The sequence below is a fragment of the Oryctolagus cuniculus genome, chromosome 2 (assembly GCF_051225735.1).
Source record: "Oryctolagus cuniculus isolate XC-2025 breed Fujian yellow rabbit chromosome 2, ASM5122573v1, whole genome shotgun sequence".
NCBI lineage: Eukaryota > Metazoa > Chordata > Mammalia > Lagomorpha > Leporidae > Oryctolagus > Oryctolagus cuniculus.
The window spans coordinates 100,908,647-100,936,595 of record NC_142868.1 but is presented as its reverse complement, the minus strand read 5'-3'; the positions used below and the strand labels follow the sequence as shown (position 1 = coordinate 100,936,595).

Sequence of the window (27,949 nt, the reverse complement as noted above, 5' to 3'; positions counted from 1 at the left end):
CACGGGACAGGTGAAAGTGAAGGTAGGAGGGGGGCGAGTGAGACCAGGAGGAAGGGGCGGGGCCGGGCGTGTGGCGCTTGCGCAGTACATGCTGCGTCACCAAGCGGCAGAAGTAGCAACTACGAATTCTGGACATTGGCGAAGGCAGAGTCCATGAAGAGTGGGGCTTCCCTGAAGAGTGGGGCGGCGGCCACGGCCAGGAAGAGTAGGGCGGCCATGAACAGCAGGGAGGCTGTGACGGTGGCAGCCATGAGTCCTGGCAGAATGCAGCGTTGGTAGCAAGGAAGTGTGGGGAGGAGGCAGTGTTGAGCGTGGGAAGATGGCGGCCGTGGTGGTCAAACAACGGGCGCTGAGCGTGGGCCCAGCGGCGGTGGGGGCGAAGTTAGACCTCAGGCTTCTGTGTGGTGAGGAAGCCTGGGGCTGCCGTGGGGGGGCCTGGGACTGCAGCAGAGGTGGTGGCCACGGCGCTGGGCTGTGGAGCTGATTTGTGACTGTGTTTATCTTTGAGGCAGTGACAGATCTAGGGCCTACCTCAGTGGAGTGCAGTCGCAGCGTCTGCTGGCAGCAGGCCTCTTGGGGTCCCAGCGGCAGAGGCTCAGACGTGAGAAGAAGTGGCTGGAGTCGGCCGGGCCCTGGAGGACACGGGGCTGGAGCTGGACCTGGAAGTGATACCGAAGTTCAACAACGACGTGCTCGTCTCCAAGTTTCAGATGCTGCTCGGTGTTGGCTTAACCTGGCCGGCTGTGCCTTCCTCCTGGACAGGAGCAGCAGGTGAGTCAGTCCGGCCGGACTGACGCTGTCAGCAGCCTGGGGGCATTAAGGTTAAGGGAAGGAACCCCCAAGCCCTGCAGGCAGTGAGGTGGGCCTCTGTCCCACAGCAGAGAGGGGCCGCATGTATGGGGAGAAATCTGGGGTCTGAGGGCGCCTACAGGAGAATTAGGGGCCACAGAGACAGGAGGGGCAGAAGGGATATTGGGGACTGGGTTTCTCTGGGGTTCTGCAGGAAATCAGGGACCGATAAGACTTGGGTGTGGCGCCATGGAAGGTAGACCTGGAAGGAAATCCATGTGCTGTTGGCAAAGAGTAAAACCCCAGCACTTCTGGATTTGAAAGACTGAGCAAAAGGTCGGTGTTTAGAGTGCAGGACCAAGGTCGACAGCACTGGAGGGAAACTCTGGGGGAGCGTTTGGTGCCTTGGAAGAGCTGGGAGACGGGAGAATATGTTTGTGTATGTCTCCATCCGAGGATAGATAGGAAAAGGGAAGAATATTATTGCTGAAAGCAGATGACTTTTGCAAGAGCCATAGCAGGGATGCATGGGATATGTGAGATGGGGCCTGTGGAAAATCCTTGGGAAAAGTGGGGGAAAGGAGAGTTTGGGAGGAGGATCTTTCTGAAAGGACTGGAGCATGAGTGCAGTGTTAATTAGGAAACTTCAAGAAAGGTCTCCAGGATATTGGGATTCGAGAGGGAGATTACCTGAAAGAAAACTGGGTTGATAAGGCATTTGAGAAAATGGAGAATTTGACTTAGGCTGAGAATGAAACCTTTTTTGGCTTGTGGTCACCTTGTAGGACTGAATTGGGGCAGAACACTCTGGCTCATTAAAGGAGTGTTTCTTGGCTTTGGAAGAGTTATCTGTTATTTGATAGTTTTTTTTTTTTTCTAATTACTTTAAATAATGCCAGGAGCAACATGATTGTACTTGAAAAAGTTTGTGGGAAGAAAAGTTGTACATTTGTTTTGGTATAAAAATTTTTTTGATAATCCATGCATGGCTTTGTCATGATACATATTTTCCATAAACATTTTACACATGGTAATTTAATATTATCTAATATTCTGAAGCTTTTTATCATGTTAGAATTTATGCTCACTTGTTGCTAAAATTCACTTGACAGTGCAAAATGCCCAACGGGAAGGCCATGGTACTTCTGTCAGCATTATTCTGGGTACTGAAAACACTGACCAGAGATAACACAATGCAGGTACAAGCCAATCTCATTGAAATCTTCAATTTGTAAGTTTTATGGCTTTTAAACACTACGAGTTTAAGTTGTCACGTTGGCTACTGGAAAAATTGCTCTTTATTATTTGATGTGAGGAACACATATGTATGTGTCTATATATGCATGTGTACATATAGCAGGCTGAGGAATATGTACATGCCTGTGTATGTGTATATATGTACGTGTATGTAGCAGACTGCCTGGGTTTCATTTCTGACTCCATCATGCATCTCCTATGTGACTAAGGGAAAGTTACTCAGGGCATGTCTGTCATGTCTTAACTGAGAAGTAGAGATAACCAAAGTTAAAGCCCCAGAAAGCTGTGATGAGGATCAAAAAGGTTAAGGTGTGTAGATCCCTCAACCAAGCACCTGGCACAAGCCTGCAAGAAGTGCTAGTAAGGACCACCGTTTTTACTATAGCTGTGCATTACCATATTAACCTCTGAAAGAGGTAAATGTTCCTAAATGTAAATTCATGAACTCTTGACATCTTAAATTCTATAAAAGGCACTGGGCCTATAAATAACTGTGCTTTCATCAATTATTGAAGTATGTCAGTTCAAAATTGTTTACTAAGCTTTTGCTAGAAATTAAGTTACTTAGAATAAGGAATAATTCTAACAAGTATATGGTAACCAAAATTAAGAGCAAAGGTTAAAAAACTATGATACACAGACATACTTTTAGTGAAGTTATAAGAGATATGTTTTGAATAAAGGAAAAAGTAATATTTGTCCTAAAGTATAATGGTGTTTGGCATGGAGAAAGAGGAACAAAACAGGACAATCAGCTGAGGAAAATATAAAGTGTTGTAGATTTGTGGTAGATTGGCTGAGGTTATCATGGAATTGGCCACATGAGTTTCTGGAAATTGAGAGCATTACTACAAAAGGCACATTGACATGAAGTTAGAATTTGGTCCTACATGTTAATGTTAAAACAACCAGGTTTTCTGTTAGGAAAAAAGTTGACAAGAAGTTTTGATCTTTTATTTTTGAACTCTGCTTTTAGAGTTTTTCAGCCCGTCTTTGTAATTTTCCATGTTGCAACTTTTCTTTTTTTTTACAGTTTGCATTTAGTTGGAGACCTACTCAGTTTGTCAGTCAACTCCTGTAGCTTAAAAGTTTAGAGCAGGGTTATTTGATTCTGACCTCTAGCTTTTCTTAAGGTATTTAAATTGTTCCAAGAAGTAGGGTGAATATGAGTCTAATTCTATTCAAGGGTTTCTTCTTTGCTGTTTTAGTAACTGAGCTAGGAAATGAGAACTTCAAGTGTAGCACATCTTGGGTTCTCTGATATTGTTTTTAACTTTTTTTAATAAATATAAATTTCCAAAGTACAGCTTTTGGATTATAGTGGCTTTCCCCCACATAACTACCCTCCCATCCACAACCATCCCATCTCCCATTCCCTCTCCCATCCCATTCACATCAAGATTCATTTTCAATTATGCTTATATACATAAGATCAGTTTAGTATATACTAAGTAAAGATTTCAATAATTTGCACCCACACAGAAACACAAAGTATAAAGTACTGTTTGAGTACTATTTATACCATTAATTCACATAGTACAACACATTAAGGACAGAGATCCTACATGGGGAGTAAGTGCACAGTGACTCCTGTTGAAATTTAACAATTGACACTCTTGTTTATGGCCTCAGTAATCACCCGAGGCTCTTGTCATGAGCTGCCAAGGCTATGGATGCCTCTTGAGTTCACAAACTCTGATCTTTTTTAGACAAGGTCATAGACAAAGTGGAAGTTCTCTCCTCCCTTCAGAGAAAGGTACCTCCTTCTTTGATGGCCCATTCTTTCTGCTGTGATCTCACAGAGATCTTTCATTTAGGTTATTTTTTGTCAGAATGTCTTGGCTTTCCATGCCTGAAATACTCTCACGGGCTTTTTAGCCAGATCCGAATGCCTTAAGGACTAATTCTGAAGCCAGAGTGCTGTTTAGGACATCTGCCATTCTGAGTCTGCTGTGTATCCCGCTTCCCATGTTGGATTGTTCTCTCCTTTTTAATTTCATCAGTTAGTATTAGCAGACACTAGTCTTGTTTATGTGATCCCTTTGACACTTAATCCTATCATTGTGATCAATTGTGAACTGAAGCTGATCACTTTGACTAGTGAGATGGCATTGGAACATGTCACCTTGATGGGATTGAATTGGAATCCCCTGGCATGTTTCTAGCTCTACCATTGGGGGTAAGTCTGATTGAGCATGTGCTGAACTGCACATCTCTTCCCTTTCTTATTCCCACTCATATATTTAACAGGGATCACTTTTCAGTTAAATTTAAATACCTAAGAATAATTGTGTGTTAATTACAGAGTTCAACCAATGGAATTAAGTAGAACAAAAAAATACTAAAAGGAATAAAGTAGTAAATGTTCCTCAAAAATCAGGACAAGGGCTGATCAAGTCATTGTTTCTCATAGTGTCCATTTCACTTTAACAGGTTTCCTTTTTGGTGCTCGGTTAGTTGTCAACAATCAGGAGAACATATGATATTTGTCCCCTGGGGACTGGCTTATTTCACTCAGCATGATGTTTTCCAGATTCCTTCATTTTATTGCAAATGACCTGATTTCAGTGGTTTTTTACTGCTGTATAGTATTCTATAGAGTACATGTCCCATAATTTCTTTATCTAGTCTACTATGGATGGGCATTTGGGTTGATTCCAGGTCTTAGCTATTGTGAAGTGAGCTGCAATAAACATTAAGGTGCAGACAGCTCTTTTATTTGCCAATTTAATTTCCTTTGGGTAAATTCCAAGGAGTGGAATGGCTGGGTTGTATGGTAGGGTTATATTCAGGTTTCTGAGGACTCTCCAAACTGTCTTCCATAGTGGCTTTACCAGTTTGCATTCCCACCAACAGTGGGTTAGTGTCCCTTTTTCCCCACATCCTTGCCAGCATCTGTTGTTGGTAGATTTCTGAATGTGAGCCAATCTAACTGGGGTGAGGTGAAACCTCATTGTGGTTTTGATTTGCATTTCCCTGATGATCCTGAACATTTTTTGATATGTCTGTTGCCTATTTGGATTTCTTCACCTGAAAAATGTCTATTGAGGTCCTAGGCCCATCTCTTAAGTGGGTTGTTTGTTTTGTTTTTGTGGAGTTTCTTGATCTCTGTGCAGATTCTGGTTATTAATCCTTTATATGTTGCATAGTTTGCAAATATTTTTTCCTGTTGTGTTGGTTGCCTCTTCACTTTCCTGACTGTTCCTTTTGCAGTACAGAAACTTCTCAATTTGATGCAATCCCTATAGTTGATTTTGCTTTGACTGCCTGTGCCTCCCAGGTCTTTTCCAAGAAGTCTTTGCCTGTGCCTATATCTTGCATGGTTTCTCCAATGTTCTCTAATAATTTGATGATGTCAGGTCATAGATTTAGATCTTCAGTCCATGTTGAGTGGATTTTTGTGTAAGGTGAAAGGTAGGGGTCTTGCTTCATGCTTCTGCACATGGAAATCCAGTTTTTCCAGCACCATTTATTGAATAGACTGTCCTTGCTCCAGGAATTGGTTTTAGATCCTTGATCAAATATAAGTTGGCTGTAGATGTTTGGATTGATTTCTGGTGTTTCAATTCTGTTCCATTGGTCTATTCATCTGTTTCTGTACCAGTACCATGCTGTTTTGATTATAACTGCCCTGTAGTATGTCCTGAAATCTGGTATTGTGATGCCACTGGCTTTGTTTTTGTTGTACAAGATTGCTTTAGCTATTCGAGGTCTCCTGCATCTCCATATGAATTCCAGCATCTTTTTTTCCAGATCTGAGAAGAATGTCTTTGGTATTTTGATTGGTATCACATTGAATCTATAAATTGCTTTTGGGAGAATGGACATTTTGATGATATTGATTCTTCCAGTCCATGAGCATGGAAGATTTTTCCAATTTTTGGTATCCTCCTCTATTTCTTTCTTTAAGATTTTGTAATTCTCATTGTAAAGATCTTTGACATCCTTGGTTAAGTTTATTCCAAGCTATTTGATTGTTTTTGTAGCTATTGTAAATGGGATTGATCTTAGCAGTTCATTCTCGGCCATGGTATTTCCAGTGTATACAAAGGCTGTTGATTTTTGTGCATTGATTTTATATTCTGCTACTTTGTCAAACTCTTCTTTGAGTTCCAGTAGTCTCTTAGTAGATTGCTTTGGATCCCCTAAATAAAGAATCATATCATCTGCAAAGAGGGATAGTTTGACTTCTTCCTTCCCAATTTGTATCCCTTTATTTTCTTTTTCTTGTCTAATGTTTCTGGCTCAAAATCTAGTACTATATTGAACAACAGTGATGAGAGTGAGCATCCCTGTCTGGTACCAGATCTCAGTGGAAATGCCTCCAACTTTTCCCCATTCAATAGGATGTTGGCCGTGGGTTTTTCATAAATTTCTTTGATTGTATTGAGGAATGATCCTTCTAGACCCAATTTGCTTAGAGTTTTCATCATGAAAGGATGTTTATTTTATCGAATGCTTTCTCTACATCTATTGAGATAATCATATGGTTTTCTTCTGCAGTTTGTTAATGTAGTGTATCATGTTGATTAAATTACCTACATTGAACGATCCCTGCATACCAGGGATAAATCCCACTTGGTTTGGATGGATGATCTTTCTGACCTGTTGTTGCATTCTATTGGCCAGAATTTTATTGAGGATTTTTGTGTCTATGTTCATCAGGGAAATTGGTCTGTAATTCTCTTTCAATACTGTATCTTTTTCAAGTTTAGGAATTAAGGTGATGCTGACTTCACAGAAAGAATTCGGGAGGATTCCCTCTTTTTGGATTGTTCTGAATAGTTTGAGAAGAATTGGAGCTAGTTCTTCTTTAAATGTCTGGTAGAATTCAGCAGTGAATCCATCTAGTCCTGGGCTTTTCTTTCTTTGGAGGGCCTTTACTACTGATTCAATTTCTGTCTCAGTTATGGGTCTGTTTAGGTATCCTATGTCTTCATGGTTCAATTTAGGTAGGTTGTATGTTTCCAGGAATCTGCCCATTTTTGATAGATTTCCCTGTTTGCTGGCATACAGCTCTTTGTAGTAATTTCTGATGACTCTTTTTATTTCTGTAGTGTCTGTTGTTACGTTTCCTTTTTTCATCTCTGATTTTATTGATTTGGGTCTTTTATTTTTTGAGTTAGTTGGGCCAATGGGGTGTCAATTTTTTTTTTCCAAAAAAACAGCTCTTCATTTTGCTGATCTTTTGTAATTTTTGGGGGGATTCAGTTCTGTTGATTTCTTCTCTAATTTTAATTATTTCTCTTCTCCTACTAGTTTTGGGTCTTGTTTGCTGCAGCTTTTCTAGATCTTTGAGATGCATTTATAGCTCATCCACGTGGTGCCTTTCCAATTTCTTGATGTAGGCACCTATTGCTATAAAATTCCCTCTTAACATTGCTTTTGCTGTATCCCATAAGTTTTGATATGTTGTGTTGTTATCCTCATTTGCTTTCAGAAAGTTTTTGATTTCTCTTTTGATTTCTTCTATGACTCATTGTTCATTCAGGAGCATGTTGTTCAGTCTCCATGTGTTTGCATATGCTCTAGGGATTCCTGAGTTGCTAATTTCCAGCTTCATTCCACTGTGGTCTGAGAAGATGCATGGTATGAACTCAGTTCTTTTGAATTTGCTGAGACTTGCTTTATGGCCTAGTATGTGGCCAGTCCTAGAGTAGGTTCCATGTACTGCTGAGAAAAATGTGTATTCCTCAAGTGTAGGATGAAAAGTTCTGTAGATATCTGTTAGATCCATTTGGTCTGTAGTGCCGATTAAATCTGCTGTTTCCTTGTTGATCTTCTGTCAGGTTGATCTGTCTATTGCTGAAAGTGGAGTATTGAAGTCCCCCAATACTATTGTATTGGAGTCTAAGTCTCCCTTTAAGTTCCTTAACATATCTTTTAAATAACCCGGTGCCCTGTAATCAGGTGCATGTACATTTATAATAGTTACCTCTCCCTGTTGAAACTGATCCCTTAATCATTATATAGTGCCTCTCTTTGTCTCTCTTAACAGTTTTTGTGTTAAAGTTTATTTTGTCTGATATTAAGATGGCTATGCCAGCTCTTTTTTGGTTTCTGTTGGCATGGGATATCTTTTTCCAACTTTTCACATTCAATCTGCATGCATCTTTGCTGGAAAGATGTGTTTCTTGTAAGCAGAAAATATATGGGTTTTGGTTTTTAATCCATTCATCCAGTCTGTGTCTTTTAACTGGGAGTTGAGGCCATTCACATTCAAGTGACTGTTGATTAGTAGTGACTTTGCCCTGCAATTTTTCAAAGATATTTCTAATATGTGCTTTGAACTTCCTGTGATCTTTTACTGGGAAATTTTCTTCCTTTACCTTCTTTCATATTGATGGCCATGTTTCTGTGTTTCTGTGTGTAACACATCTTTAAGCATCTTTTGCAGGGCTGGACGAGTGGTGACAAATTCTTTGTTTGCTATGAAAGGTCTTTATTTCACCTTCATTCACAAATGAGAGCTTTGAAGGATATAATATTCTGGGATGGCAGTTTTTTTCTCTTAGTACTTGGGCTATATCTAGCCATTCCCTCCTAGCCTATAGGGTATCTGATGAGAAGTCAGCTGTGAGTCTAATTGGAGATCCTCTGAGAGTAATCTGATGTTTCTCTCTTGCATATTTTAGAATCTTTTCTTTATGTTTCACTGTGGTGAATTTAATTACAACGTGTCATGATGAGGATCTCTTTGGATCTTGTTTATTGGGGGTTCTATGTGCTTTTTGTACTTGGATGTCTCTTTCCTTCTCCAAACCTGGGAAGTTTTCTGCTAGTATCTCACTAAAAAGGCCTTCTAATCCTTTCTCTCTCTCCATGTCTTCAGGAACTCCTAGAACCCGATTGTTAGTTTTTTAAATAGTATCCTGTAGATTCCCAACAATCTTTTTTAGATTTCTAATTTCCTCTTCTTTTCTTTGGTTTGACTGTATACTTTCCTGTGCTCTGTCTTCTAGGTCAGATATTCTCTTTTCTACCTCACTGATTCTGTTTTTAAGGCTCTCAAATGTTTTTCCTTTGTTCTATTAAATTCTTCATTTCATTTTGATTTCTCTTCAATATCTCAATTTCATGTTCTATTAAATTCCTCATTTCATTTTGATTCCTCCTTAAGATTTCATTTCCACGAGAGAGATTTTCTGTCCTGTCCTGTATGAATTTCTGTAGTTCATGCATTTGTTTTTGATAATTTGTAAGTGTTCTGATCATACATTTTTTGCATTCTATATCTTCCATTTCTTCTATCTCATCTTCATATTCTTGTATTGGAGTGTCACGTTCATTTGGGAGCATCATGGTGTCTTCCTTGTTCTTATTTCCTCAGTTTTTGTGTTTGTTCTTTGGCATTGTGGATATATTCTTTGGTTTCTTCTTTTTTTTTTTTTCTTGCTGTGGTGGCTTTTTTCATTATACTATGTCTCCAAATTAAGTGGACTGTCTGCTTTTGGTAAATCTCTAGAGGCTTGTGGTGGGTGTGGCCAGAGAGTTCTGTTCAGTTCTTCAGGGTTAAGGGTGTGCCAAAGGTTACACACCCAGGTTTGGTGTGTAAATCTTCTCTCCCTCTTTTTTTTTCTTTTTATTCAGAAGGGAAGTAATTCTGCTCAGCTGAGCTCTTCTCCTTGGTGGCAATCAGTGCCTGAGCATGAGCCCCTGTGGGTATAATATTCATCTGCTGTGTCCCAAGGACCACACAAAAGATCAGTGCATTCCTCACTGTAAGCTCAGATTCCCCTGCAATGTCTTTCACCGGGTAGCCAGTGTGGCCTGTGCTTGTGGCATCTCCCACTAAGACTACTCAAGTCTCAGCCACACTGTGAGTTATACCACACACCCTCAGGTTTTTTTTTTTTTTCACTGTGCCAGTTCATAAGCTCCACACATTCACTAGGTCTTACTCTCCTGTTATTACTCCCCACCAGAGTAAGGTTTTTCTGTTTGGCTGATTGTTGGGTACAGCCCCAAGCTGGTGCAACTGTTGCGTATGTCCAAAATGGTGCCTGCTCTATTGGTTCCTAGGCTTTTGTAAGGTGATTGGAGAGAGAGAATCATGTCCATACTGTCCCTTTTATTTTTTCTCTCCTCTAGTTAGGCTGGTGTTTTTCCCCCACAGGGCTTCAAGCCTTGTTCCCTTTAGGCTCTTCCTGCCACTTTTCTGCCAGTGTCTCAGGCTACTGTGGTTTTATCTCACTACTCTTTCCAGTGCTGGTGCAGAGCCTCTCAACAGCTAGAGTCCCAAGCTGTGGGTACCTGTGCCCTCCACATAGGTCTACCATGTCCCTCTAATTACGGAAGAGTTTCCTCTGCTTTTTTTCCCTAATTCTTCCCTGAGACTACACTATCTTCACTTTTATTAATCTGTCTTCTCCTCAACTATCAGTAAGCTCCCTTCTTATTCCACCATCTTGTCTCCTACTGATTTTTGAATATTGAACAATCCATGCATACCAGAGATAAATCCCACTTGGTTGGGGTAAATGATTTTTCTGATGTGTTGTTGGACTTGTTTGGCTAGAGTTTTATACAGGATTTTTGCTTTTGTGTTCATGGGAAATTGGTCTGTAGTTCTCTTTCTCAGTTGTGTCTTTTTCAGGTTTAGGAATTAAGGTAATGCTGGCTTCATAGAAAGAACTTGGGAGAATTCCCTCCTTTTCAATTATTTTGAATAGCTTGAGAAGAATTGGAACTAGTTCTTTAAATGTCTGGTAGAATTCAGCAGTAAAGCCATGCAGTCCTAGGCTTTTCTTTTTTTGGAGGATGTAGGCATCATTTACTATGCCACAGTGCTGGCCCTGGAAATGGAATTTTGAAATCCATGTATACAACAAATTTTTGAATTTTGTATGAAATACTTATGTTATTAAAATTATAAATGTATTTCAAAACACATCTTTAGTTCCATTCTTCCATGAATTATCCAAAGTATAATCATATATATGTATTCTATTTTTTGCCATAATTTCAGTATTGCATGCTGATCAGTGATTGTAACATGCACAAAATTTGTTTTGAGAAACAACAGATTTTTTTCTTAGTACTTGAAGGTTAACTAGTAGAATCTTATTTTATGAAACTTTTTACTATGTTTGATCTGTTCATTCACAGTAAGAACATGCCAAATTTATCTGTCATAGTATTGTTTTTGTAATATCAACTTGTTTTCATCAGATTAGTTCTTGTGAATACGAGACTGCTGTGAAAGTATATAAAAAATCACAGCTATTTTATCTTATTTGTGAACTGTAACTTTATGAATAAGGTATCACTCTTTTTTTTTTAAAGATTTATTTTATTTATTTGAAAGAGTTACACAAAGAGATAGAAAGAGAGGTCTTCCATCTGCTGGTTCACTCCCCAGATGGCCACAATTGCTGGAGCTGAGCTGATCCAAAGCCAGGAGCCAGGGGCTTCTTCTGGGTCTCCCACATGGGCACAGGGGCCCAAGCACTTGGGCCACCTTCTACTGCTTTCCCAGGCCACAGCAGAGAGCTGGATCTGAAGAGGAGCAGCCAAAACTAGAACTGGCACCCATATGGGATGCCAGCACTTCAGGGCAGGGCTTTAAACTGCTGTGCCACAATGCCAGCCCCAGGTATCACTCTTTATACCTTTTGTCTCAGTTGAATTGAATTATATTTTATTTGAGATTTATAGCAATATAGTAGCATTTTTCTTTTTGTATCAATCAGCTGATATAATGAATGACACAGTACTATTTGTACCAGGAAGTTCATGACTAACCGACCACTTCAGAGGGAACAAATGGTCATTGATGTGTTCCACTCTAGGAAGGCAACTGTTCCACAGAGATTTGGGAAAAACTAGCCACAATGTGCTAGACGATTCCTGATGTCACTTTTTATTTGGATTTAGAACCCATTTTGGCAGTGGCAAGACAATGGACTTTGGTAAGATTTGTGATTCCTTAGATTATGTTAAAAAAAATGAACCCAAACATTGACTTGCAATACATGGCCTGTATAAGAAAAAGATCTCAACACAACAGCAAAAGGAGTGTAACAACAGAATGAAGAAGTTCAGGGGAACTACCAAAGCCAATGTTAGTGCTGGCAAAAAGCTGAAGGAATAAAGATTTTGTGATGACTTTATCTATGGTGATTTTGTGACTTTTTCATAAGAATTAATAAACTGTAAAACTTTAAAAAAATGTGTGGAATGAACTGTGTATTTTCTGTGTGGAGTACATGTGCTTTACTCAGTTAAATGATCCAGTAAACACTACAAAGAAGAAATGATGACAGTCTACAATGACTACTTTGTGCAGCAAATACTAGAGTGTGGGGCAATTATTAGCTCAATCTCAGGCATAACCATGGTCTAGCTTTTCCTTTTCCTGCACTGTTTATTCTAGCAAATTGCACTTGGATGATGAAGTCAAACCAGTGGTTGGAATACTTTTTTTCTGTAGCCCAATCATCCCCTCAAAGCAGCACTGCTTTAAAGAAAGCTTTCCAGGTGCTCTGCCCAGCCTATCTTGAAGGATCTCATCAAATAATAAAGCATTTATTCATTTTTGTCAAAGTTGAGTCACTGGTATCATTATCCTCATAAAAATATTACTAATCTTATCTTTAAATTTTATTTCATATTCTTTTGGCACCACACTTTTTATTCCAACCTTCAAAGAATATAAAGAGGTGACGGCATCTGATGTCAAACCATGCCAATGATAATAAAGGAATGGAAAAACAACAACAAAAAGAAAATGATTTAAAAAACAAGTATTTCACATTTCACAGCAGTGCTCTGGCAGCATGGCAAGCATTTCTGGCCAACTTCTTCAACCAACAGAGATTTGAACAACCCCCTGATCTTAGCAAAGGTACTACCACATTTGCCCCTGAGAGTTTACATTCTGAGTCACTACATGTCACACTGCTCCACTCAGCAGACTTTGTAAACTTGATCTTCAGAAGTAACTGTATTGTGCATGATTACAATGAGAACAGACTAAAAACACAACAGATAATGGCAGAAAAGTAAACCAAGTATCCTGTTAGGCATCAGGAGATCACTGCTGGCCAAGTCCTTCATGTTATCACCTTCAAGAAAAACTGATATTCATTTCTCAGCAAACCCAATATTCAGAAGCTTACCCAGCAGGCTCAAGTCAAAGGTTTTAGAGATAGTCTCCCCCTTCTTGCCCTATTCTTTTTCTTTTTTGGTAAATATTTCATATAAAACATGAAATCAAGTTCTGCTTTATATAAAAACTGAATATTTTTAATAGTTAAAAATATGTATCTTTAAATTTCTGTTTAAAAAGACATATAGTATCAGTACTACAGAAGATTGGATTTAGTCCCTCTACCCACACAAAGATATATTAAGGCAAAGGCTCCTGGAAAGGCATGTCCACCCTGGGTGTGGGCTGGAGATTGAGGTGAACACATTGATACAGCTGGTTGCCTGAACAGACCTGTCCAAAGGGTTAGATCACAACCATGTTTTCACTTATTGCACCTATAACATGGAGCACATTTCTCATCTGGGTCAGTTGCAGCACCTCAGTAAAATGGAAGTAACAGGGCTTCATTCACAGCTAGTATTGCATGAAAGAAATCAGAAACTTATAAGTAACACAAAAACATTATCTAAAAATCTAGTACAAGTGCAGTCTCAAAACCCCTTCATTCGTATGTAAATTTTACACTACATCTGGAAGAATTAATATTAAAAACATAATTCTTCCAGAGTACACAAGCACAATGGAGTGCTGTTTTTAAGGATTCATGATACAAATATTGTGTTACCTTAGGCACCTCGCACATAAATTAGGGAAAACAGTCTTACCAGAAAATGATTTGACAGTAACATCTGTTGACTCCAGTTTCAGGATTTATGGTTCACCCTGAAGTTACACAAATCTAGCTTTTTTCCCTACTCTGCAAGGTTAGAAAAAGCAGGAAGAGAAAATAGGTGTTTCAAGCATTTCCTATCAAACAAAAATATTACAAGCTTATGGACAGGTTGGGTGGGGGAAACTGATAAAAAGCCCAAATGGGAAATGTTGAAGGAAAAAAATTAGTTCATCCATCTTGGAGTCAGTATTTGTTCCTAATGTGGAAAAAAATACAGAGTGGAAAAAAATCTATTGGTATAGATTCTGTGATTCTGTGGTATAGCATGAGGATGAAGGCAGGTGCGGCCTGCATGTCTAGGATCAAAACCTGCTGCACCTTTCCAGACAAGTGACAATCCTAACGAAGAAGGCAGAGACGTATTATAAGGAAAACCTATAACACAATCTCGGGTCTTCGAAGACGAAATAAAAACCAGCAGCTAGGAAATAGGGCCAGCACTGTGGTATAGTGGGTAAAGCCCCCTGCAGTGCCAGCATTCCATATGGGCGCCGGTTCAAGACCCGGCTGCTCCACTTCTGATCCAGCTCTCTGCTATGGCCTGGGAAAGCAGTAGAAGATGGCCCAAGTCCTTGGGCTGCTGCACCCACGTGGGAAACCTGGAAGAAGCTCCCGGCTCCTGGCTTCATGTTGGTGAAGCTCAGGCCATTGTGCCCAACTGGGGAGTGAATCAGCAAATGGAAGACCTCTCTCTCTCTCTCTCTCTCTCTCTCTGCGCCTCTCCTTCTCTCTGTGTGTAACTCTGACTTCAAACAATAAAAATACATCTTAAAAAAAAAAAAAAAAAGAAAAAAAACTCGGCAGCCAGGAGATAACAAAAAGTCCCTATACCTACCCAGGACGGCCACCACTGCCAACCTCAGGCGTTCTGTTCTGTGGCGAGGCTGCGCAAATCAGCACGCGGGCGAGGGTCCCCGCTTCTTTTCCCAAAGCTTCCTTCCTTAGCGCCTCAGAGATCCACGCTACGGGAGGCCCAGCAGAGGCTCTCAGTGCCCAGCAGTCCCCTCCCCGCTGCCTTCGGCTCAGAGCTTGGATCACAGCCACAGTGTCTGCTAGGCTTTATGACGCTCCGAGGTCTCTGGTTGCGTCACTTCCAGCCCAGGCAGACTGGGGCCGCACCGTCCTTCCCAACCCCGACCCACACTCAGGGGCCCGGATGGACCAACCCACACCCGTGAGCCAATGGCGTGCTCATCAGCCCCTCTCCGGGGCGACACTGACGCCGGGAAGAGAAACGTTGGCCTCCTCCCAGAGTGGGGGCAGCAGTGGCACCAGGGTCAGAGACGCTGACCAGTTCACAGGCCTCCGTCCCTGTGACTCCGGCGGCACTCCCAGGCCGCCCTCCTCTCCACTGCAGTATTCTTCCCTGCACCTGCCCACTACAAGAGCCGGGGCTCGCTGCTTGCTGCTTCCCAGTCATGGACCCTGTCTGAAGGCCGCTTTGGAGCCAAATCCCGAGGTAAAGCTAGAAGACAGTGGGGCGAGCCTGACGCGGAGCCCAGGCAGAGGCTGAACCCGCGCCTTTTATTTGTGCTACGGGGGCGGCGATGGCAGCGCTGGGTGCTGCACAGTGGGCCGGGCCACTCTCCTCACCACCCGGAGCCTGGGGGAGTGAGGGGCGCCCTGACCGGCAGTGACTGCGTCCTCCTCAGATGCCATCATTCCCTGTCCCGGGCCCTCTAGCGCAGCCATTTTTTCTTCTCCGAGGAGACTCTGGCTGGGCCCGGCTCCCCTCCTGCTTCTCCACTTTCTCCTTTTGGGCCTCTCCGTATTCCCTCTTTCAGTTGCTCCCTGGCTGCTTGCCCCACCACTTCTCCCTGGCCCAACTGCCACATTGTCTGAAGGGGAGCTTGAAGATAAAGTGTTTGTAATTTCTAATTAGACGTCTTAAAAAAAATCGCTCTAAGTTAAACCAATGATTATTTCTTTTCCTTGTCATTGGTAGCCTTTTTTAGATCGTTAGCAAATCTATAAAATTATATTATTGATTGCTATTAGTGTGCATTTTGAATGAACAATAATTGTTTAAAAACACTTGACCCAGTTAAAGGGGATAGTTAAGTATAAATAACTTCTGGCACCTTGAATGATAACAAGAAGAGACATAAAATAAGTCTTCAGCACTCTCTACTGGTGGGTCCTGGCCCCGCAGCCTGGTCGGGTCAGGGGCGTGGCCTCCAGTGGAGGCGGGAATAGCTGAGGCCTTTTGGGCTCCCACATTCGGCCGCTAGGACATACACAGACTGGGACTTGCGTTGCCACCGGCACCACCAGCGGCCTGGACGGCAGCAAAGTCTGCCCGGTCCCCTCCACGATGTCCAAGGCCAAGGACGCCAAGAGGGTTGCATAGCGGTGGAGAACCATGTGAGGAATAACCAAGTGCTGGGAATTGGAGGTGGTTCTACAGTTGTCCATGCTGTGCAGTGAATAGGCAAGGACACGGAGTGAAAGGCAGCTGTTAGTGGGAGACAGACCTTTTCCCTTCTGCAGGGTTTGAGCAAATATAGCAGTGACAAGAAGAAAATTGTGGAGAGTGAAACACCTCGGATATGCTTTTGTCTCCACAGCTGAAAGAGTGAAACAGAAGAATCTGAATCTTGGCTGTATTCCCACTTCCTTCCAGGCCCGGCAGCTCATGCTGCTGTATAGTTTAACCCTCAGTGACCTGGATCGACACCCAGAGAGGCTGTCTGACTCAGGGGAAGATCGTGGCAGGCTATGCCAGTCACTTCATTGTGATCGCTGATTTCAGGAAAGATTCAAAGAGTGTCAGGGATTAGTGGCATAAGGAAATCCCCAGATGTGGGGAGCAACTCGGACTAGACTGTTACTCGAATTAAGACTTATTCTATGCATCTGCTCTCCCACAATATGGCGCTGGGAGAGGAGGAAACAGCTTCTACACAGCTGCCTCCAGTTCAACCAATAAACAGCAGGACCTGCTCCTGATTGGAGGAGAGCAGCGTACTCGGTGTGTGGGTAGCAGAGTTGGGATTGGTGGAAGAGGACTATAAAGGAGGAGAGAGACAACATGCACCAGGAACATCTATCTGAAGGAACACCTGTGCAGCCCCCGAGAGAGGGGGAGCGACATAATGGTGCCGTGACTCGGATTTGAAGCCTAGGTAGGGTTTAGTGTCGTTCCTCCACGAAGAGGGGGAGCAACACCCAGAGATCATCCCAATAATTCCATGGTATACTTTCTTACCTTAGCTAGATTTGACCCTGTTTGGAATTTAAGTTCAAGAATGTAGGGCATAGGCACATAAATGTGATTTACATGAGAATATGTTATTTTCAAATAAAAATTCTTATGATGTTAAAAACTTAAAAATATTTTTGTGAGGCTGGCGCTGTGACATAGTGGGTAAAGCCGTGACCTGCAGTGCCAGCATCTCATTTGGGCACTGGTTCATGCCCCAGCTATTATGCTTCCAATACAGTTCCCTGTTACTGACCTGGGAAAAGCAACAGAAGATGGCTCGTTTGGCCACAAGTCACCCATGTGGAAGACTTAGATGAAGCTTTTAGCTCTTGGCTTCAGCCTGGCCTAGTGTTGGCTATTGTGTCTATCTAGGGAGTTAACCAGTAAATGGAAGAACTCTCACTTTGTCTCTCCCTCACTCTCTAACTTTCAAAATAAAGAAATCTTTAAATATATATACATATATGTATGTGTGTACATATTTATATTTATATTTATATTTATATTTATATTTATATATAGTCAGTCTCATATCTAAAATGCAAATATCAGAACTTGGAATTATGGTTGAATTGTTTAAAACATTAATTTCTTCATCACAAGATCACTGTCTTTGTTTTACAAAGTCAGTAACTCTTCTTACTCTTTGGTCTCTTTTTTAACTACACCTTTGATCCTCACCAAAATGTAGTACACTGACACAACTCCAGATTGTTTGAGATATTTCTGTGTACTCTTTGCCCATTATGATCATTTTCTTTATCTTTACATCAGATTACCTTGGCATATACCAGCCTTTTGCACTTTAGAACTAAAATTAAAGTTTCTCTTTAATTCCACACAATATGCTCATGAGATTTTTTTTCCTAATTACCTCTGGTTACTAGAGTCTAGGTGTCCAGTTAATAGAGGAATGCTAGGAAGAAAGATCATTCCTAAGTGTTAGAATGAGCAGCATAATTACAACTCTAATGGGAAGTTAACAGTCAGTGATGAAATTCCAGCAGAGTAATCTGATTTGGTTTCACATACTTTTTTCTTTTTTCCATTTTAATTAATTAAGTAATTTTTAAAGATTTTATTTATTTACTTAACAGGTAGAGTTACAGACAGTGAGAGGGAGAGTCACAGAGAGAAGTCTTCCATCCACTGGTTAACATCCACTGGTTAATTCAATGGCAGGAGCTGGGCCAATCAGAAGCCAGGAACCAGGAGCTTCTTCCTGGTCTCTCACGCAGGTGCAGGGACCTAAGCACTTGGGCCATCTGCTGCTTTCCCAGGACATAGCAGAGAGCTGGATTGGAAGAGGAGCAACCGGGACTAGAACTGGTGTCCATATGGGATGCCAGCACTGCAGGTGGAGAATTAACCTACTGTGCCACAGTGCCAGTCCCTTTTAATTTATTTTTTAAGGTAAACAAAATTCATATATACAAATTTGGGCTTGCAGGGATACTTTCTACCCATGCTGCGACCCTTCCTTTCTTATGCTTTAATTTTCATAATCCATTTTCATAATCTATTACACTCATAAGATTAACCCTAAACTAAGTAAAAAATTCAACAAAGAGTAAGCAGGAAATAACACTGTTCCTCAAAAGTAGAGACAAGGGCTATAAACAATCATTGAATCTCAAAATGTCATTTTTGCTCATATAAAAACTTTTTGTGTATTCTATTAGTTACCACAGATCAGGGAAATAATATGGTATTTGTCTTCCTGAGACTAGCATATATCACTAAATATAATGGTTTTCAGTTTCATTCATTTTATTGCAAAATACAGGATTTCTTTCTTTTTTCCAGCTGAATAGTATTCCATAGTGTGTGTGTGTGTATCACATTTCCTATATCTAGTCATTGGTTGATGGACGTTTGGGTTGTCTTCCACAATGGCTGTACTAGTTTACAACCCCAACAATAGTGGTTAGGGTACCCTTTTCCACACATCCTCATCAGCATTAATTTTTTTTATTGATTTCTGTATGAGAACCATTTTAACTGGGGTAAGGTGAAACCTCATTTTGGTATTTATTTGCATTTTCCTGATGGCAAGTGATCCTGAGTATTTTTTCATGTGTTGGCTATTTGAATTTCCTCATGTGAAAAACATCTGTTCAAATTCTTTGTCTGTTTCTTAAGCATATAAATCTGATTTGAATTGCAGTTATTTTATTTCCTTTATGAACACTTATCTTATGAGGAAATCAAATGCTTTGTAGACCTATTTACCTTACTTTTGTTGCAATTACTCTTTCTGAGTTGCTGTAGATATAGTCTAGGCAATATGAGTGCAATAATAATGCAACATATTAAGTAATTTTATCTTTTAAAAAACACAAGTTTCATGAAATTTTAGAGCCCTGCAACTTTTGCTTTTGAATCTGTTGCCAAAAGACCTGTGTGTGGGTGGGTGGAGATGGGCGGGGATATCTGCTTCTCTCAGAGGTTTTTAAGAGCACAGCAAGTGAATATTAGAAAGTATACACTTGGGGCCGGTGCCACCACTCACTAGGTTAATCTTCTGCCTGCGGCACCGGCATCCCATATGGGCACTGGGTTCTAGTCCCGGTTCCTTCTCTTCCAGTCCAGCTCTCTGCTGTGGCCTGGGAAGGCAGTGGAGGATGGCCCAAGTGTTTGGGACCTTCACCCGTATAGGAGACCAGAGGAAGCACCTGGCTCCTGGCTTCAAATCAGCGTAGTTCCGGCCATGGCATCCATTTGGGGAGTGAACCAATGGAAGGAAGATCTTTCTGTCTAACTCTATCTGTAAAAAGAAAAAAAAAAAAGTATGCACTTAATACAAATCTCAGTTTCTATAGCTCCTTTATATTTTCAGTATTTAAAGTTAATGAGGCCATCTTGACTCTGGCGATTTTTAAGGTCTATTAAGGATCATTTTTCTATAGTTCACTGTAAAATGTATTTGGTTTAAGAGCTCCAGCATTGTGGGTGACTCTTATACAGCAGCATTTTCCCAAGGTTTAAAGAAAAATAGATTTTATAAAAGGGATTCTTTTTAATGTCTCAGTACATTATTTTTGTTATTAACAGAAACAAGTTATACTTTTTCCTCCCTAAAATTCACTCTGATGAAAGAAATAGTTATTTTCACTCCTAACAAATGCTACATGCTCAAGACTACAGGAATTATCAGTAGGCATTCTTTCTTCTCAATCTGTTATTTGTCTGTAAAATATCTCAAGCAAGCTTTTAAAGACTCAGGGAGGGCAGCTTCATGATTTTCTCTCTCTGTGAATTCTGAGGCAGCTCTTCTGGCTTCATGGCTTCACTGGGGTCTTTCTCTTCTTCTTTGGGATCTTCCATTTTCTCATCCTCCTTACTGTCCAGAGGCTGAGGCATAAGCTGATTACCTACAAGGATGTGCCTGTTAATTCTGTTTCACTCTCTTTCACTCTCTTTCTTTTCCTTTTGGGTGGAATATTTTGGGAAAACCCGTTGGTCTCATTGTTTATGAAATTTCTAAGTGGGCAGTGAATGTAAATACAGGCCAAGTCCTGCAGGTTCCTGACAGCACAGGGGGGAGTCCCACAGAAGCAGGCTTGCCATAACCATTCTTACTTGGCTGCACAAGTGGAGCAAATGAAACAAAAAGGATATTTTTACTTTCCCAAATGTTTTGTCCCAGTCACATAATCTGTGTTAGCTGATCTTCTATAGGCATGACTAGCCTGCCTCCCACATTCAGTAAAATTTTCACATAGTTTTCATGGCCTTTCTGGACTCTATCACCACAATAAATTAAATCACCACAATAAATTCATTCATACTGATAACTGTAAGACATTTCTAGAGGCGATTACTAACTACAAATGCAGGTTCACAGAACTCAAATTTATCAAAACTATTATTTTTGACAAAGCTCTCCAGTTTTTCCTTGGCATATTTCACTACATCTGAGTGAAGCTCAATCCCATGATTTATTCTAAAAGGAACTGTGGCACAGCAGTTCAGCCCAGCTCACTGTACCAATGTGCAGGGCCAGGCTCTTAAGAATTGGTGAGCTCCCTGGAAGCCAGCTGCTGCCACTACAATACCGCCACCTTTTTAAAATGTATTATTTTAAAATTGTGTTCATTGGGGCTGGCACTGGGCATAGCAGATAAAGCTGCTGCCTGCAGTGCTGGCTTCCCATATGGGCTCCAGTTCATGTCCTGGCTGTTTCACTTCTGATCCAGCTGTAGGCTGTGGCCTGGGAAAGTAAAGATGGCTCAAATGCTTGGGCCCCTGCACTAATGCAGGAGACATGGAAGAAGCTCCTGGCTCCTGGCTTTGGATTGGTGCAGCTGCAGCAGCTGCAGCCATTTGGGGAGTGAACCAACAAATGGAAGACCTCTCTTTCTTGCCTCTGCCTTTCAAATAAAATAAATCTTTTCAAAAAAGTATTCATGCTGGTGCCACGGCTCATTAGGCTAATCCTCTGCCTGTGGTGCTGGAACCCTGGGTTCTAGTCCCAGTTGGGGTGCTGTATTCTGTCCCGGTTGCTCCTCTTCCAGTCCTGCTCTCTGCTGTGGCCCAGGAAGGCAGTAGAGGATGGCCCAAGTGTTTGGGACTTGCACCCACATGGGAGACCAGGAGGAAGCATATGGCTCCTGGCTTCGGATTGGTGCAGCACGCCACCTGTAGCAGCCATTTGGGGGTGAACCAATGGAAGGAAGACCTTTCTTGCTGTCTCTCTCTCACTCACTGTCTAACTCTGCCTGTCAAAAAAAAAAAAAAAGCATTTATTTTTTTGAAAGGGCAGAATTGTAAAGATGGAGAGAGAGAGAGCGAGCGAGCAAGAGAGAGAGAGAGGAGAATGAATCTTCTTTTCAGTTTCATTCCCAAGTGCCCTAAATAGCTTCAGTTGGGCCAGGCCAAAGCCAGGAAGCAGAAACTCCATCCAGGTCTCCTGTGTCTGTGGCAGGAACCCATCTATTGAGCCACTATCTGCTTCCTCACAAGTGAATTATCAGGAAGGTGGATTGCTGTGTACACTCTAAGTGTCAGATTAACCTGATGTGCTACAGAAGTTACCCTATGATAACAATTATTTTGTGGATAAAAATAAGTGATGACAAAATGAGCCAGGCATTACTAGCAAGAATTGAACGTGTATAATTAACAGGCAAGTGTTAGTATGCCCCCAATAGGTATTTATTTAAATTATAATACCTTTTCTTAATTTCTCTAGCTTTCTGACTGCCATCTATTTATTAATTTAAAGGGAAAATTGTAAGAAATGTCTTGAAAATTGCTTTCTCTACACTTTTGCTTATTGTAGGAAAAAAACACAATGTGAAGTTATATTGAAGTAAAATTAACACTGCTGTTTTGATTTAGATTAATTATAATCAACTGTCTCTTTTAATAGAAAAAATAAGAGGAACAACAGGCATCCTTTTAGACTCTAAAAATATTATAGTGTTCAATATATCTATATGATTTGGTAAATCGTTCTCAAAGTTATACTCCTGAAGCAATGCTAGGATTTTGTTGAAGCTGAGGGGGGACAGACACTGGAAAGTCTTTTCCCTAATACCAGAGGGGCTTCATGCATCATTTGTGGGAGACTAAATTACCATAATAGAAAACCTGGGTAAGAGATAAGGAGGGTGGTTGATAATAATTATAAATAACTCACTGAATAAAATATTGTTTCCATTCAGTTAAGAATAAACCTGATTGAGTATAATAGATAATTGAACTCATGGGCTTTTCTAAATCATTTGTATTTTTCTAACAAGCTCCCCAAATTATATGATCTGGGGCTAATACAGTAGTCTGAGAGTGTAACATTAACATGATCCTGACCATGTGGCTTATATTCTCCATACTCTTATCTCATGGCTACATAATGGCTTCTGTATGACCAACACACTATCTGTGTTTCAGGAAGGAATAAAGAAAATGATTTTGCAGCTAAAGCTTCCTCCTTTATAATCAGCATTCTAACAAAATTATCTCATTGACTTCCACTTTCATCTTAGTTTTCAAGAAAATACATCACAACAGATATTTTTGCTCATGTATTGTGAATTACAGTAGCAGCTATTAAGCAAGATACGCTAACAGATTTTATGCAGGTCTTGTTGATATACATGAAAAAATATAGCAAAATGTTCAAAGTTAGCTCTGTGTTCTGTATTTAAAAATAAAATTAAAAAGGCAAAAATGAATTGAAAAATAATAATCCAATATTAATACATTTGAAGGTATTACATAGAGAATTAACATTAAAAGCATAGGGCCTAAAAATCTGATTACGGATGGAAAATAAATTATTTGAAAACAGACAAACTGAAACAAAACAGAAGATCAAAATAAACATTGAAAATAAAAATGATTATCCTATAGTGTGCATACTTTAGGTAAAAATCATTTTCCTAATATACAGAGATGGTGAATTTGGGAGGTTGTCAAGGAGTGTGGTGTGATGGGGTTGATAAGATGCTGTAACTTTAATGAGTTAGACATTTTAATTTAAGACATCAACATATTGAAAAACAATCTTCCTTGCTGTTCAGTTATGTGTGTATTCACCCTTAAAGGCAGTGTATGGTATCATTTCAGTCTCCACTCATTCAGAGACATTCCTCCCATCAAATAAATGAGTCTATCTTCATTGTCTGTTTCAGAATCAATAACAGTAATAAAGTTACTGGTTTCCATTGTGTTACTGTATCCAACTGATATATATTGATTATAATTCTATAAAGCGCTTTTGTAACATTTTTAAGTGTCTCATAGTGTTACATTCTATATACCATATTTATTCTTTGAATCATATATTTCCTCTATTTATTTTATCTTTCTATTTTTCCTGTACTTGGAGGATGAGGTCTCTGCCTGGTCCCTTCCATGGATGGGAGGGAGCAAAATGCCATCATGGCAGTTGACTATAGCAGCCATGTATATGGAGGGAAACATGGGCCTAACATTAGCTGTGAGTGAAGAGGATGGGACACCTTCTATGACAGATGTTGATGTTTCTATGTCTACCCCAAGTGGCCCATGGTGTCCTTCCCTCCAGGCCACCTGTTCCAGCTCTTAGTGTGCAGTGGGAGAGGGACCTGCAGGCCTGAGAGACAGCATAACAGCAGAAAACAGGGCCTAAGGGTGGAGGCCTTCTGACAGTTGGAATGGGGTATACATTCAAATATGAAGGAAAGTCTGATTGAAAGGGGCCCTCCAGGGCTTGCCTTCAATCTCCCCTGGCTACTCATCAGGGCAACTCCTCACCACTGAGCCTCTGAGTCAAAGGAGAGAAGGGGTTGCTGGCTGAGCCCACCTGGCTGGTTTTTTCAGCAAGTTTGTCAACTGACACTGGTTCATTTCCAAAAATATATAATTTACTAAAAAACAGCATGCCAAACCCATGGTAACCAAGGCATGCTAGTTGAAATGGGGTTTCCGGAGCTGGGCTCATTAGCAGCTGCTCCTCTCCTCCCATCCTACCCAGGTACAGTGTCAGGCGCAACAGGGCTGTGACAGCAGATGTCAAATCAAGGTCAGGATAATGGTTCCCCTGATGTGATCTTATGTAAAATATGACAATGACATGCGCTGAGGTCCAGAACATGGGCAGCAACTGCTATCCATATGGTATAGAAAGTTCCAAGTTCACAAAGCTGATATGTTCCTGAAAGCATTCCTCCAGCCTCGGCAAATGGTGGTGATTGGAGCAGGCACCAGAACCGGTAACAGTGTGACAGGGGATCTGTCATGGCCAGGCATAGCCACATGGTCTTTATGGAGCCAATAAGAGCAACACCAAACCAGAAGGCCAGACCATGGGCCCTCCCTGATTACAGCATGTGGAGTTTGAATGAGAGTTATAGTCCATGCAAATCTCCCTCTTTGGTATCTATGATGTCCCTGCTGCCATCTGAAATACTGTCACAGCCTTCCCCACCACCTGCCCTTGCCACATCGGACATCCTGGCACTGACCCTGCCATCCCTGCCACAATGTTACTTCCCACTGCTACTTGGGTCAACCACATTCTATATCGGAGTAGCTGGGTTTGAGTCCAGGCTCTATTTCCAACTCTGCTTTTGACCAGTGCATACTCTGGGAGGCAGCAGGTATGTGGTCCCTTCATCCACATGGGAAACCTAAATTCAATTCTAGATTCCTGGCTTCAGTCCACCTCACTCCAAGTGTTGTGAGCACTTCAGAAGTGAATCAGCAGATGGAAGACTTATTCTCTCTCATATGAATTTAAAATATTTGGGGGCCAGCGCTGTGGCTCAGTGGGCTGGTCCTCCGCCTGCGGCACAGGCACCCCAGGTTCTGGTCCCGGTCAGGGCACCGGGTTCTGACCGGTTGCTCCTCTTCTGGGCCGGCTCTCTGCTGTGGCCCGGGGAGGAGGTGGAGGGTGGCCCGGGTGCTTGGGCCCTGCACCCGCATGGGGGGCCGGGGGGCACCTAGCTCCTGGCTTAGGATCGGCGTGGTGCGCCGGCCTTGGCATGCCAGCCATGGCGGCCATTGGAGGGTGAACCAACGGTAAGAGGGGGACCTTTCTGTCTCTCTCTTACTGTCCACTCTGCCTGTCAAGAAAAAAAAAAAAAAGAAAGGAATTTAAAGTATTTGGGAATGCAAGAGACATAAAGGTCATTGAAATTTTAAATTTTAAATTTGACATATAAAAAAGCCATAGAATTTTGGCATAGAAAACCAAAATAATGCTTTTATCTGGTTTTGTCCCTATACATATTCTCTCCTTCATGTGACTATGTTAATTTCTTTTGGATAATTTCTTATAATTTTATTTATGTATCTCACATTAACACATGATATACAATTTTGCTACATTCCTTTTCCATTTTCTTTTTAAAATTTTATTGGTTTATTTATTTACTTGAAAGACAGTGTGACATAGAGGGAGAGATGGAGAGAGAAATCATCCTTATTTTTGTCAACTTAAATAATTACGGGACAGATTTTCTGTATGTGGGATCATTGCATCAAAGCATAATGAACAGTTTCCTAAAAATCTTTATGTTCACTTCCACAGAAGCTGTGACAATTTGAATTCCACATAGAAATCTGTGAGGGAGCTAATTCCTCATGAAAAGATTTTCAATTTGGGGGACTTTTGCTCATACGATAGGTGACAAGTTGTATATCTCTATAGTTTTCCAAAAATACCAAATTTATGTACCATTTAGTTTATGCCTTATTTTTAGCACTTGTGTAAATATAATTTATAATAATGAAATGTATCCTTTCAAAGTACAATGTTGGGTGAGTTTTAATAAATACAAACATTAGTGTAACCACTTGAGATTTCTAATAATTCCATCATCCCAGAAAGCTCCATTTGGATTCACTCCCTCAAATAGCCCTTATCTAAGACAACCACCTCACCATATTTTCTCCAGGATGGTGTTTTTAACATTTTTTAATGATGAGAATATCTATGGTTCTATAAATTCACTCTAGGTGATACAAAAATTTAATCTCTAATTAATGACCCTATGAATAAATCTTCTGTGAAATTTTTGTAAAAATATTGGTGTGTATTTTTTTTTCTCTTGGGAAAACACATAGAAGTAGAATTGGTAACTCATGTGATACTTGTTTTAATTGTGTAAATTTGTCAAGCCACCAAACTGTTGTTCCATTTATATTCTGAACAGCAATATATGAAAGTTTCAGTGATTCCACATCCTCACCAATGTTTGGTATCCTCAGTCTTCTTAAATTTAGTCAATCTGCTGGTATTTAGTGATATGTGAAAGTGTTTTAATTTGAACTTCCATTAATAGGACTTATGTTGAGTTTCTTTTCTTGACACTAGTAGGCACACATAAAGCTCCTTTAAAACATCTTTTCAAGTATTTTTCATGTATCCTAGGACTTACTATTTTATTATTATTGAATTATTAGAGTTCTTCATATGTCCAATTTAAAAAAGTTTGGCTTGGCTGTGGGCATTTGGTGTAGCAGGTAAGATGCTGCTTGGGATACCTACATTCATATCCAAATGCCTGCTTGCAACTTTTGGCTGCACTTTGGATCCTACTATCCATACAGGAGCTTGGATTGAGTCCAGGGCTATGATTTTTGATTAGGCACTGTGAGGCTGTTACAATCCCTTGGAGAATGAAGCAGCATAGAGAAGATCTTCTGTCACTGTATTTCCCTCTCCATTTCTCTACTTTTAAAAAAGATTTATTTATTTATTTGGAAGGCAGAGTTATAGAGAAGCAGAGGCAGAGGCAGAGGCAGAGACAGAGAAATCTCCCATCTGCTGGTTCATTCCCCAAATGGCCACAAAAGCTGGAGCTGGGCCAATCTTAAGCCCAGAGCCAGGAGATTTTTCTGGCTCTCTCACACAAGTGCAGGGGCCCAAGGCCCTTCCACTGCTTTCCCAGACCATAGCAGAGAGCTGGATTGGAAATGGAGCAGCCAGGACTTTAACTGGAGCCCATAGGGAATGCCAGCACTGCAGGGGGTGGCTTTACCCCCTACACCACACTTCTGGCCCCTCTATTTCTCTTTCTATATCTTTCTCTCTGTGTGTATCTCTCTCTGCTTTTCAAATCAAATGAATATAAATACATAATTCAAATTTTGGTGAATTTATTCCCCAAGTAAATGGCTTCCATGTAATGGTCATGTATTACAGTGAGAATACATTTTGGGAAATGCATCATTAGGCAATTTTGTTACTGATGAACATCACAAAACATATCTACACAAGACAAGATCTATGCCATTACTTGTCAATATAATCTTATGGGATGACTTGGGGTTTTACGTGGTATGTCTTTCACTGAAGCTTTGTTATTAAGTACATGACAGG

At 40.8% G+C, this 27,949-nt stretch overlaps 1 long non-coding RNA gene and 3 pseudogenes across 2 annotated transcripts in view; 3 read left to right on the top strand and 1 right to left on the bottom strand.

The window, feature by feature from the left end:
- Positions 1–45: 45 nt before the first annotated feature.
- Positions 46–12,470, top strand: LOC149127948 (small ribosomal subunit protein eS24 pseudogene; annotated as a pseudogene). The gene is made up of 4 exons (XR_016230128.1): positions 46–404; positions 513–771; positions 1,902–1,988; positions 11,775–12,470. The product of XR_016230128.1 is annotated as a small ribosomal subunit protein eS24 pseudogene (transcript).
- A 2,509-nt stretch (positions 12,471–14,979) lies between these two features.
- Positions 14,980–27,949, top strand: part of LOC138848797 (uncharacterized) — a 32,211-nt gene continuing 19,241 nt past the window's right edge. Inside the window, exon 1 of the long non-coding RNA XR_016230127.1 lies at positions 14,980–15,390. This is a non-coding gene — a long non-coding RNA (uncharacterized LOC138848797). The remainder of the gene's footprint in view (positions 15,391–27,949) is intronic.
- Positions 15,479–16,917, top strand: LOC149127947 (ribose-5-phosphate isomerase pseudogene; annotated as a pseudogene).
- LOC149127946 (protein-L-isoaspartate O-methyltransferase domain-containing protein 1 pseudogene) lies at positions 20,318–24,589 on the bottom strand (annotated as a pseudogene).